This window comes from Rattus norvegicus, chromosome 16 (genome assembly GCF_021556685.1).
Source record: "Rattus norvegicus strain SHRSP/BbbUtx chromosome 16, alternate assembly SHRSP_T2T, whole genome shotgun sequence".
NCBI lineage: Eukaryota > Metazoa > Chordata > Mammalia > Rodentia > Muridae > Rattus > Rattus norvegicus.
Window position 1 is genome coordinate 24,616,243 of NC_141549.1, and position 14,574 is coordinate 24,630,816.

General features: G+C 37.7%; 1 pseudogene; it reads left to right on the forward strand.

Annotated features, from left to right (window-relative positions):
* Window positions 1-574: 574 nt before the first annotated feature.
* LOC134482479 (elongin-C-like) lies at window positions 575-962 on the forward strand (annotated as a pseudogene).
* The last annotated feature ends 13,612 nt before the right edge of the window (window positions 963-14,574 follow it).

Sequence of the window (14,574 nt, forward strand, 5' to 3'; positions counted from 1 at the left end):
AAAAAAATATGAAATACGAATGAGGGCCTAGCCCATCACACTGCTCCCTGATCTCAAATCCCATGGAGAAGAGAGCTAAACACCAAGAAGTATGGAACATCCTGAGACCACAGGACAGACAGACACATCTGTCCACTTTCAACACCACATTCTCATCAATGGACAGATAAGAGAAACAGAAATTAAACAGCGACATAGAGAAACTAACAGAAGTTATATACTAAATGGATTTAACAAATATTTATAGAACATTAAATAATAAAACAAAAGGATTTACATTCTTCTCAGCACCTCATAGTACCTCCTCGAAAATTGACCATATAATTGTCAAAAAATTAGGCATCAATAGATACAGGAAGATAGAAATAATTCTATTTGTCCTATCAGATCACCATGGACAAAGGCTGGTCTTCAATAAAAACAATAATGACAGAATGCCCTCAGATACATTGAAGTTTAACAACACACTACTCAATGAAAACTTGGTCAAGGAAGAATTAATGATAGAAATTAAAGATTTCTTAGCACTTCCTTCGGATGCAAGTTACTAGATGACTGCTTCTCGGCCTCACCAGGAAACTAGTAAGTTCCTCTGGGATCAAATAGAATTTTATAAGAACATAATGGATGGAGAGGAGAAAACCTATGGTGGCTGTGAAGGCCCTGATGCCATGTATGTGAAATTAATATCTTCTGATGGTCATGAATTTATTGTAAAAAGAGAACATGCATTAACATCAGGAACAATAAAGGCCATGTTGAGTGGTCCAGGTCAGTTTGCGGAGAATGAAACCAATGAGGTCAACTTTAGAGAGATCCCTTCACATGTGCTATCGAAAGTGTGCATGTATTTTACCTACAAGGTCCGCTATACTAACAGCTCCACTGAAATTCCTGAATTCCCAATTGCACCTAAAATTGCACTGGAACTGCTGATGGCCGTGAACTTCTTAGATTGTTAAATAAGATAAATTATAATAAACTGTTAATTTTTTTTCAGTATTTAATACCTGTAGTTCAGTTAGTAATTTTTTCACATATAGCATGTTGCCTTTATGAAATTGAACTCTAAAGTTAATTGCTGAGCAGATTTCTTCTGTCATTTGCATAGCAGAGTTGAAATTTGTTTGCTACATCAACAAATAAAGGAAGTTTCACAAGCCAAAAAATAAATAAATAATGCCAGTTTAAAAAAAGATTTCTTAGAATTTAATAAAAATGAAGATACAACACACCCAAACATTTAGGACACAGTGAGAGCAGTACTAAAAGGAAAAATCATAGCTCTGAGTGCCGCCAAAAGAAACAGGAGAGCGCATACTCAGCAGCTTGACAACACATCTACAAAGTCTAGAGCCAAAAGAAGTAAATACACACAAGAGGAATAGAAGGGAAGAAATAATAAAACTAAGAGCTAAAATCATCCAAGTTTTAAAAAAAGGAGTACACAAAGAATCAACAAAAGCAGGAGCTGGTTCTTCGACAAAATCAACAAGATAGATAAACCCTTAGCAAGAATACCCAGAGTGTATCCAAATTAACAAAATCAGAAGGGAAAAGGGAGACATAACAAAAAAATCTGAGGAAATTAAAAATATCAAAAGATCCCACTACAAAAGCATATATTCAACAAAACTGGAAAATCTGGAGGAAATAGACAATTTTCTAGACAAATACAAGGTACTAAAGTTAAATCAGAAACAGATAAACATCTAAACAACACCATAATTCCTAAAGAAGTAGAAGCAGTTATTAAGAGTCTCCCAACCAAAGAGAACCCAGGAATCCATGAATTTACTGCAGAATTCTATCAGGCCTTCATAGAAGACCTCATATCAATACTGTCCAGATTAGTTCCCAAAACAGAAATAGGCAGAGCACTACCAAATTCCTTCTTTGAAACCACAGTTACTGTTATAACTAAACCACACAAAAATCCAACAAAGAAAGAGAACTTGAGACCATTTACCCTTATGATTATTGATGTAAAAATACTCAATAAAAATCTTGCAAAGTGAATGCAAGAACACATCAAAATAATCACCCATCATGATCAGTTAGGCTTCAGCCCAGGGATGAAAGGATGGTCCAATATACTAAACGATAACCTGGGCAAGGAAGAAATAAAGAAAGAAATTAAAGACTTCTTAGAATTTAATGAAAATGAAGGTACGACATACCCACACATACGGGACCCAATTAAAGCTGTGCTAAGAGGAAAACTCATAGTTCTTAGTGCCTGCAGAAAGAAACAGGAGAGAGCATATATCAGCAGCTTGACAGCACACCTGAAAGCTCTAGAACAAAAAGAAGCAAATACACCCAGGAGGAGTAGAAGGCAGGAAATAATCAAACTCAGAGCTGAAATCAACCAAGTAGAAAAAAAGAGGACCATAGAAAGAATCAACAGAACCAAAAGTTGGTTCTTTGAGAAAATCAACGGGACAGATAAACCCTTAGCCAGACTAAGGAGAGGACACAGAGAGTGTGTCCAAATTAACAAAGTCAGAAATGAAAAGGGAGACATAACTATAGATTCAGAGGAAATTAAAAAAATCATCAGATCTTATTATAAAAGCCTATATTCAACAAAACTTGAAAATCTGCAGGTAATGGAAAATTTCCTAGACAGATACCAGGTACCGAAGTTAAATCAGGAACAGATAAACCAGTTAAACAACCCCATAACTCCTAAGGAAATAGAAGCAGTCATTAAAGGTCTCCCAACCAAAAAGAGCCCAGGTCCAGACAGGTTTAGTGCAGAATTCTATCAGACCTTCATAGAAGACCTCATACCAATATTATCCAAACTATTCCACAAAATTGAAACAGATGGAGCACTACCAAATTCCTTCTATGAAGCCACAATTACTCTTGTAACAACCACACAAAGACCCAACAAAGAAAGAGAAATTCAGACCAATTTCCCTTATGAATATAGACGCAAAAATACTCAATAAAATTCTGGCAAACCGAATCTAAGAGCACATCAAAACAATCATCCACCATGATCAGGTAGGCTTCATCCCAGGCATGCAGGGATGGCTTAATATATGGAAAACCATCAACGTGATCCATTATATAAACAAACTGAAAGAACAAAACCACATGATCATTTCATTAGAGGCTGAGAAAGCATTTGACCAAATTCAACACCCCTTCATGATAAAAGTCCTGGAAAGAATAGGAATTCAAGGCCCATACCTAAACATAGTAAAAGCCATATACAGCAAACCAGTTACTAACATTAAACTAAATGGAGAGAAACTTGAAGCAATCCCACTAAAATCAGGGACGAGACAAGGCTGCCCACTCTCTCCCTACTTATTCAATACAGTTCTTGAAGTTCTAGACAGAGCAATCAGACAACAAAAGGAGGCAAAAGGGATACAGATTGGAAAAGAAGAAGTAAAAATATCACTATTTACAGATGATATGGTAGTACATTTAAGTGATCCCAAAAGTGCCACCAGAGAACTACTAAAGCTGATAAACAACTTAAGCAAAGTGGCTGGGTATAAAATTAACTCAAATAAATCAGTAGCCTTCCTCTACACAAAAGAGAAACAAGCCGAGAAAGAAATTCGGGAAATGACCCCCTTCATAATAGACCCAAATAATATAAAGTACCTCGGTGTGACTTTAACCAAGCAAGTAAAAGATCTGTACAATAAGAACTTCAAGACTCTGAAGAAAGAAATTGAAGAAGACCTCAGAAGATGGAAAGATCTCCCATGCTCATGGATTGACAGGATTAATATAGTAAAAATGGACATTTTACCAAAAGCGATCTACAGATTCAATGCAATCCCCATCAAAATACCAATTCAATTCTTCAAAGAGTTAGAACAATTTGCAAATTCATCTGGAATAACAAAAAACCCAGGATAGCTAAATCTATCCTCAACAATAAAAGGTCTTCAGGGGGAATCACTATCCCTGAACTCAAGCAGTATTACAGAGCAATAGTGATAAAAACTGCATGGTATTGGTACAGAGACAGACAGATAGACCAGTGGAAGACAATTGAAGACCCGGAAATGAACCAACACACCTATGGGCACTTGATTTTTGACAAAGGAGCCAAAATCATCCAATGAAAAAAAGATAGCATTTTCAGCAAATGGTGCTGGTTCAACTGGAGGTAATCATGTAGAAGAATGCAGGGGAAGCTCTGGGTCCTGCTAAGACTGAACCCCCAGTGAACGTGATTGTTGGGAGGAGGGCGGCAATGGGGGGAGGATGGGGAGGGGAACACCCATAACGAAGGGGAGGGGGAGGGATTAGGGCGATGTTTGCCCGGAAACCGGGAAAGGAAATAACACTCGAAATGTAAATAAGAAATACTCAAATTAATAAAAAAAATTTGACTTCAACAAGTTTCTAACCCCAGGACCATTTCTAAAATTCAAAGATTGTTTTCTCTACTATAAAGTATATGTGTATTTAATGGTTTTATCTTATAATTAGTATATAACTTCTATCCATTATATGATAATGAACTCATCTTTTTCAGTAGCACATACATTTTATACTTTATTATGTAAAAGGTATGGCTCAGGTACAATATTTCATTGCATAAATGTTATATTTTGTAATAAAGAGAAAACAACAACAAAAAAAAGTCCTGGAAAGATCAGGAAATCAAAACCCATAACTAGACATAGTAAAAACAATATACAGTGAACCAGTAACTAACATCAAACTAAATGGAGAGGAACTTGATGAAATCCCACTAAAATCAGGGACTAGATAAGGCTGCCTGCACTGTAACTACTTATTCAATACAGCCCTGGAATTCTGAGCCAGAGCAGTCAGACAACAAAAGGAGGTCAAGGGATACAAAGTGGGAGGGAAGATGTCACAATATGGCTATTTGCCAACGATAGGATATTATATTTAAGTGACGCCAAAAGGTCCACCAGAAATTACAAAACCTGATATTAACTTCAGCAAATTTTTGGGTACAAAATAACTCAAAAAAATTAGTAGCCTTCCTCCACTCAAAGGAAAAACAGGCTGAGTAAAATTAGGGAAATGACACCCTTCACAATAGTCGCAATAATATAAAATACCTCAGTGTGACTTTAACGAAATAAGTGAAAGATCTGTATAACAAGAACTTCAAGTCTCTGAAAAGACATTGAAGAAGATACCAGAAGATGGAACGGCCTCACATTCTCATGGATTAGCAGGATTAATATAGTAAAAGTGGCCATTTTGCCAAAAGCAATCTACAGATTCACTGCAATCCCCATCAAAAATCCAACTTGATTCTTCAGAGATAGGAAGAACAATTTACTAATTCATTTGGAATAAAAAAAAAAACCAGGATAGCAAAACCTATACTCAACGATAAAAGAACTTCTGGGGAAATCATCATTCCTGACCTCAAGCAGTATTACAGAGCAATAGTGGAAAAAAAGCTGTATGGCTTAGTAACATAGACAGCTAGACAGATCAGTGAAATATAATTGAAGACCCAGACCTGAACCCACCCACCTTTGGTCAATTGATCTTTGACAAAGAGCAAAAACCATCCATTTGTAAAAAGATAGCATTTTCAATAAATGGTGCTCATTCAATACTTTAGCATGTAAAAGATACAAATCAAACAATTCTTATCTCCCTGTACAAAGCTTAAGTCCAAGTGGATCAAGAACATCAACATTAAAACATTTACACTGGAACTAATAGAAGAAAAACTGGAGAATAGACTCACACACATGGGCACTGGGGAAATTTTCCTAAACAAAACAACAATGGCTTATGTGCTAAGGTCAAAAATTGACAAATGGAACCTCATAAAACTGCAAAGCTTCTGTAATGCAATGGATACTTTTCAATAGAACAGAACAGCAACCAACAGATTTGGAAAAGATCTTTACCAATATTACATCTGATGCAGGGCTAATATCGAAAATATACAAAAAAAAAACAAAAAACAAAAAACAAAAAAAACAAAACCAAGAACTTAGAGTCCAGAGAGCCAAATAACCCTATTAAAATTTGGGTTCAGAGCTAAACAAAGAATTCTTAGCTGAGGAATATCAAATGGCTGAGAAGCACCTATAGAAATGTTTAGCATACTTAGTCATCAGGGGTGTACAAATCAAAAAACCCTGAGATTCCACTCACACCAGTAAGAATGGCTACGATAAAAAAACTCAGGTGACAGCAGATGCTGGCCAGGATGTGGATAAAGAGGAAAACTCTTCCATTGTTGGTAGGATTGCAGACTGGTACAACCACTCTGGAAATCAGCCAGGAGGTTCCTGAGAAAATTCCACTACCTGAGGACCCAGCCACACCTCTCCTGGGCATATACCCAATAGATGCCCCAACAAACAACCAGGAAACACGCTCCACTATGTTCATAGCAGCCTTATTTATAATAGCCAGAAGCTGGAAAGAACCCAGATGCCCTTCAACAGGGGAGTGGATTCAGAAAATAAGGTACATCTACACAATGGAGTACTACTCAGCAATCAAAAACAATGACTTCATGAAATTCATAGGCAAATGGAATGAACTAGAAAATATCATCCTGAGTGAAGTAACCCAATCACAGAAAAACACACATGGTATGCACTCATTCATAAGTGGATATTAGCCGAAAACCTCGAATTACTCTAGATGCAATCCACAGACCACATGAAGCTCATGACAAAGGATGAATAAAATACAGATGCTTCCACTCCTTCTGAAATGGGATAACAAAAATATCCATAGGAGGGAAATAGAGGCAAAGTTTAGAGCAGAGCCTGAAGGAACAGCCATTCAGAGCCTGGCCCACATGTGGCCCATACATATACAGCCACCAAAACTACATTTGACTGATGAAGCTAAGAAATGTGTGATGACACGGACCGGATATAGATGTCTCCTGAGAGACACAACCAGAGCATGTCAAATGCAGAGGTGAACACTAACAGCAAACTACTGAACTTAGAACAGGACTCCCTTTTGGGGAATTAGAGAAAGGATTGAAAGAGCTGAAGGTGCTTGCAACCCGATAAGAACAACAATGTCAGAGATGCCCAGGGACTAAACCACTACCCAAAAAGTATACATGGACCCAGGGCTCCAACTGCATATGTATCAGAGAATAGACTTGTTGAACACTAGTGGAAGGGGAAACCCTTGTTCCTACCCTGGGTGGACCCACAGTGCAGGGGAATATAGGGGTAGGTTGTAAAGGGTGTGGGTTTGGGGGGAGAATACCCTTATAGGGAAGGGGGAGGGGATGGGGGCATATGGAGAGGAAAGTAGGAAAGGGAATAAAGCAGCAGCAGCAGCAGCCTGAGGAGGAGGAGGAGGAGGAGGAGGAGGAGGAGGAGGAGGAGGAGGAGGAGGAAGAGGAGGAGGAGGAAACAGACTGGAGGAGCTGAAGGGGTTTCAACACCACAGGAAGAACAACACTATCAACCAACCAGAATCGCAGAGTCCCCAGAGACTAAAACACCAACCAAAGAGTAGCTTGATACTTATGTATTGCTTTTCTAGGTATCACATTATCTATTTACTGACTAACTGATTTATGGGATTTTGCTGTTCGTGGTTTGTTTTAGATACGGGCACTGTAGAATAGGATAGAAGCCCCCAAAAGGGCTTTTATCTCTCCCTCTTGAGACACTAATCCTGTCTAGCTCCAGATGGCTCCAGGCATTTAGAGAACATTAATTAGCTCAGTAATGCCACTGTGTGCTCACAGAAAGGGATTGATTCAAAATTGCCAACATTATCTCTGGAGCTAGTTAAGTTTGCCACAGTCAAAACAAATCTAAATAAACTTGTATCTAATAAAAGCTATAATATATTTAAAGTAAAAAAAAAGAATGAAGGCTAGCCTTCATTTTAAAAGTCTTGGAAAGATCAGGAATTCAAGTCCCAAATCTAAACATAGTAAAAACAATATACAGCAAACCAGTAGCCAACATCAAACTAAATGGAGATAAACTTGAAGAAATACCACTAAAATCAGTAGCCTTCCTCTATTCAAAGGATAAACAGGCTCAAAAGGAAATTAGGGAAATAATGCACTTCACAATAGTAACAGATGTTAAAAAAATACCTCGGTGTTACTCTAACCAAGCAAGTGAATGATCTCTTTGACAAGACCTTCAAGTTTCTGAAGAAAGAATTTGAAAAAGATCTCATAAGATGGGAAGATCTCCCATGCTCCTGGATTGACGGGAATAAAAATGTAAAATGGCCATCTGACCAAAGGGAATTTACAAATTCAATGTAATCCCCATGAAAATTTCAACTCTATTCTTCATGGAGGTAGAAAGAGCAATTTGCAAATTCGTTTGGAATGACAAGAAATCCAGGATAGTGAAAACTATCTTCAACTATAAAAGAATTTCTGGGAGAATCACCATCCCAGGCCTCAAGCTGTATTATATAGCAATAGTGATAAAACCTTTATGGTTTTGGTACAGATTCAGACAGGCAGATCAATGGAATAGAAGTGGAGACCCAGAAATGAGCCCACACACCTTTGGTCCCTTGATGTTTGACAAAGGACCTAAAACCATCCACTGGAAAAAATATAGCATTTTGAACAAATGTTGCTGGATCAACCAGCAGTCAGCATGGACAATGCAAATCAAATGTTTCTTATCACCCCGTACACAGCTAAAATCCAAGCGAATTGAGGATCTCCACATAGAAGAAGATACACTCCAAATAATAAAAGGAAAATTGGGGAAGACCCTGGAACACGTGGGCACTAGGGAAAATTTCCTGAATAGAACACCAATAGCTTATGCTTTAAGATCAAGATTCAACAAATGGGACCTCAAAAAATTGCAAAGATTATGCAAGGAAAAGGACACTGTCATTAGGACAAAATGGAAAACAACAGATTGGGAAAAGATCTTTACCAATCCTATATCTGATAGAAGGGCAATATGTAATATATATATATATATATATATATATATATATATATATATGAAGAAATCTAGAAGTTTAGACTGCAGAAAATCAAATAACTCTACTACAAAATGAGGTAAAGAGCTAAACAAAGAATTCTAAGCTGAGGAATATCAAATGGCCCTGAAGCTCCTAAGGAACTATTAAACATCCTTAATCATCAGCAAAAATCAAACCAAGAAAATGCTGAGATTTGACCTCACACCACTCAGAATGACTAAGGACAAAATCTAAGGTGACAACAAATGTTGATGGGGATGTGGAGAAAGAGGAACACTCCTCCACTGTATGTGGGAGAGCAAGCTGGCAAAATAATTCTGGAAATTAGTTTGTAAGTTCCTCAGAAAATTGGACATAGTACTACCTGAGGACCCAGCTATACCCTCTAGTGGGCATATACCCAAAAGGGGCTCCAAAATATAGCAAGGAAACATGCTCCATTTTGTTCATAGAACCCTTATTTGTAAATGCCAGGCGCTGGAAAGAATTCAGATGTCCCTCCATCTACAGAGTACACATTGGCTGACCCATGGCCTCAGGTACATATGTAGCAGAGGATGGCCTTATTGGGAACTAATTGGAGGAGAAGCCCTTGGTCTTGCCAAGGCTCTATCCCCCAGTGTAAGAAAATGCTAAAGCAGTGAGGTGGGAAGAGGTGAGTAGATGGGTGGGGGAAAACCCACATAGAAATTGGGAAGGGGCGATGTGATAGGCTGTACATGGATGGGAAACCAAGAAAGGAGATAACATTTGAAATGGAAATAAAAAAATATCAAACAACCCCCTCCCAAAAAAATGAAGGGCTGTGGTGGCAGGTAAAACTCACTTGGTAAAACATTTGCCCTGAGAAACTGACTGTAGATGTGGGGATAAGGGGAACCCCAAAGCTTACTTGCCTGCAAGTGTGAGTATCAACGTGCTCCAAGATAGTAAATCAATAACACCAGGAACGTGGGAGAGTAAAGTTTGTCTCCAGAACAGAGGGACTAGAGGTGGAACCCACAGGGCGGCCTGATGGCCTGAGTTCAGTCCTCAGAAGCCACAATGTGGTAGAACAGAACCGTCAGTTGGCTCTGCCCTCTGACCACTACACACTTAGCTCCACGTGTGTGGAAAGTGAGAGGAAGTCAATGGCAATCTCTGACCGTCACATGTATATCAGTGTAAAATCAACAGTACACAAGGTCCTCACTCACCTTCTGTGAGGGGGCATGGTCACAGTTCCTGTTCAAAATGTCTTTTATCCATTAGCAAACAGGTAATATTGATCTAATATTCATTATTGATATTTTGTCCCAAAGTTGACAATTTGTCTTATGATTAATTTTCCAGTATTGTCTATTAACATTAATGCTCTATATATTAAGAAAGTCTTCATAGAATCAGGGGTTGTGGAGAGGAATGGGAGAGGCAAAGAAGGGGATAACATTTGAAATGTAAATACATAAAATACACAAACACCTCCAGCAAAGTGGCTGGGTATGAAATTAACTCAAATAAATCAGTAGCCTTCCTCTATACAAAAAAGAAACAAGCCGAGAAAGAAATTAGGGAAATGACACCCTTCATAATAGTCCGAATTGATATAAAATAACTCGGTGTGACTTTAACCAAGCAAGAGAAAGATCTGTATGATAAGAACTTCAAGCTTCTGAAGAAAGAATTTAAAGATGAGCAATGCTCTACTCAATGATATCCTAGAAAAGGAAGAAATAAAGAAATTAAAGACTTCTTAGAATTTAATGAAAATGAGGGTACAACATACCCAAACTTATGGGACAAAACGAAAGTTGTGCTAAGAGGAAAACTCATAGCTCTGAGTGCCTGCAGAAAGACACAGGAGAGAGCATAGGTCAACAGCTTGACAGCACACCTAAAAGCTCTAGAACAAAAAGGAGCAAATACACCCAGGAGGAGTAGAACGCAGGAAATAATGAAACTCAGAGCTGAAATCAGCCAAGTAGAAACAAAAAGGACTATACAAAGAATCAACAGAGCCAAAAGCTGGTTCTTTGAGAAAATGAACAAGATAGATAAACCCTTAGCCACACTAACAAGAGGACACAGAGAGTGTGTCCAAATTAACAAAATCAGAAATGAAAAGGGAAACAACAACAGAATCAGAGGAAATTCAAAAAATCGTCAGATTTTACTACAAAATCCTATATTCAACAAAACTTGAAAATCTGCACGTAATGGACAATTTCCTAGACAGATACCAGTTACCAAAGTTAAATCAGGAACAAATAAACCATTGAAACAACCCCATAACTCCTAAAGTAGTAGAAGCAGTCATTAAAAGTCTCCCAACCAAAAAGAGCCCAGGTCCAGACAGGTTTAGTGCAGAATTCTATCAGACCTTCATAGAAGACCTCATACCAATACTATCCAAATATTCCAGAAATTTGAAACAGACGTAGCGCTACCGAATTCCTTCTGTGAAGACAGAATTACTATTATACCTAAACCACACAAAGACCCAACATAGAAAGAGAACTTCAGATCAATTTCCCTTACGAATATCGACGCAAAGATACTTAATAAAATTCTTGAAAATCAAATCCAAGAGCACATCAAAACAATCATCCATTATGATCAAATCAGCTTCATCACAGAAATGCAGGGATAGGTTTAATATACGAAAAACCATCACCGTAATCCACTATATAAACAAATTGAAAGATAAAAACCACATGATCATTTCATTAGATGTTGAGAAAGAATTTGACAAAATTCAACACCCCTTCATGATAAGAGACCTGGAAAGAACAGAAATTCAAGGCCCATATCTAAACATAGTAAAATTCATATACACCAAACCAGTAGCTAATATTAAACTAAACGGAAATAAACATGAAGCAATCCCACTAAAATCAGGGACTAGACAAGGCTGGCCACTCTTTCCCTACTTCTTCAATATAGTTCTTGAAGTTCTACCCATAGCAATCAGACAAGAAAATAATATAAACGGGATACGGATTGGAAAGGAAGAAGTCAAAATATCACTATTTGCACACGATAAGATTGTATATTTAAGTGATCCCAAAAGTTCAACGAGACAACTACTAAACCTAATAAACACCTTCAGAAAAGTGACTGGGTATAAATGTAACTAGAATAAATCAATAGCCTTCCTCTAACACAAAAGAGATACAAGCCAAGAAAGAAATTAGGGAAATGACACCCTTCAAAATAGTCCCAAATGATATAAAATAACTTGGTGTGACTTTAACCAAGCAAGTGAAAAACCTGTATGATAAAAACTTCTAGCCTCTGAAGAAAGGAATTGAAGAAGATCTCAGAAGATGGAAAGATCTCCCAGGCTCATGGATTGGCAGGATTAATATAGTAAAAATGGCCATTTTACTAAAAGCAATCTACAGATTCAATGCAATCCCCATTAAAATACCAATCCAATTCTTCAGAGAGTTAGACAGAACAATTTGCAAATTCATCTGGAATTACAAAAAACCCAGGATAGCTAAAACTATCCTCAACAATAAAAGAACTTCCAGGGGAATCACTTTCGTGAACTCAAGCAGTATTACAGAGCAATAATGATAAAAACTGTATAGTATTGGTACAGAGACAGACAGATAGACCAGAGGAATAGAATTGAAGACCCAGAAATGAAGCCACACACATATGGTCACTTGATTTTTGACAAAGGAGCCAAAACCATCCAATGGAAAAAAGCATTTTTCAGCTAATGGTACAGGTTCAACTGGACGTCAGCATGTAGAAGAATGCAGATCAATCCATGCTAATCACCCTGTACAAAGCTTAAGTCCAAGTGGATCAAGGACCTCCACATCAAACCAAATACACTCAAACTAATAGAAGAAAAAGTGGGGAAGCGTCTTGAACACATGGGCACTGGAGAAGATTTCCTGAACAAAACACCAATGGCTTATACTCTAAGATCAAGAATGGACAAATGGGATCTCATAAAACTACAAAAACTCAATAAAACTCTTGCAAACTAAATCTAAGAAAACATCCATCATCATCAAGTAGGCTTCATCCCAGGCATGCAGGGATGGTTTAATATACGGAAAACCATCAATGTAACCCACTGTATAAACAAATTCAAAGATAAGAAGCACATGGTCATTTCATTAAATACTGAGAAAGCATTTGACAAAATTCCACACTCCTTCATTATAAAAGTCCTGGAAAGATCAGGAATTCAAGGCCCATATCTAAACATAGTAAAAGCAACATACAGCAAACCAGTAGCTAACATCAAACTAAATGGAGAGAAACTTGAAGCCATCCCACTAAAATCAGGGACTACACAAGGCTGCCCACGCTCTCACTACTTATTCTATATAGTACCGGAAATCCTAGTCAGAGCAATCAGACAGCAAAAGCAGGTCAAAGGGATACAAATTGGAAAAGAAGAAATCAAAATATCACTATTTGCAGATGATATGATAGTGTACTTAAGCGAACACAAAAGATCCACCAGAGAACTCCTTAACCTGATAAACAACTTCAGCAAAGTGCCGGGGTGTAAAATTAACTCAAACAAATCAGTAGCCTTACTCTACACAAAGGATAAACAGGCTGAGAGAGAAATTAGGGAATGGCTCCCTTAACAATAGTCCCAAATAACATAAAATGCCTTGGTGTGATGTTAACCAAGCAAGTGAGAGATCTGTATGACAAGAATTTCAAATCTCTGAAGAAATTGAAGAAGATCTCAGAAGATGACAAGATCTTCCATGCTCAAGGATTAGCAGGATTAATATGCTAAAGATGGCCATTTTGCCAAAATCAATCTACAGGTCAATGCAATCCCCATCAAATTTCCTGCTCAATTCTTTATAGAGATAGAGAGAGCAATTTGCAAATTCATTTGGAATAACAAAACCCCAGGATGGCGAAAACTATACTCAACAATAAAAGAAATTCTGGGGGAATCACCATCCCTGACTTCAAGCAGTATTACAGAGCAATAATCTTCAAACCTTTATGGTATTGGTACAGAGACAGGCAGGTAGATCAGTGCAACAGAATTGACGATCCAGCAATGAACCACACACCTGTAGCCTCTTGATCTTTGACAAAGGAGCTAAAACTGTCCAATGGAAGAAAGATAGCATTTTCAACAGATGGTGCTGGTTCAACTGGAGGTCAGCATATAGAAGAATGGAAATGGATCCATTCTTATCACCCTGTACAAAGCTTAAATCCAAGTGGATCAAGAACCTCCACATCAAACCAGATACACTCGAATTGATAGAAGAAAAATTGGAGAAGAGTCTCAAACACATGGGCACTGGGGAAAATTTCCTGAACAAAACAAAAATGGCTTCTGCTCTAAGATCAAGAATCAACAAATGGGACCTCATAAAACTGCAAAGCTTTTGTAAAGCAAAAGACAATGTCATTAGGACAAAACAGCAACCAGCAGATTGGGAAAAGATCTTTACCAATCCTACATCTGATAGAGAGCTATTATTAATCCAAAATATACAAAGAACTCAGGAGGTAGACTCCAGAGAGCCAAATCACTCTATCAAAAAATAGGGTACAGAGCTAAAGAAAACATTCTCAGCTGAGGATTATCAAATGGCCAAAAAGCATCTAAAGAAATGTTCAACATCCTTAGTCATCACGTGAATGCAA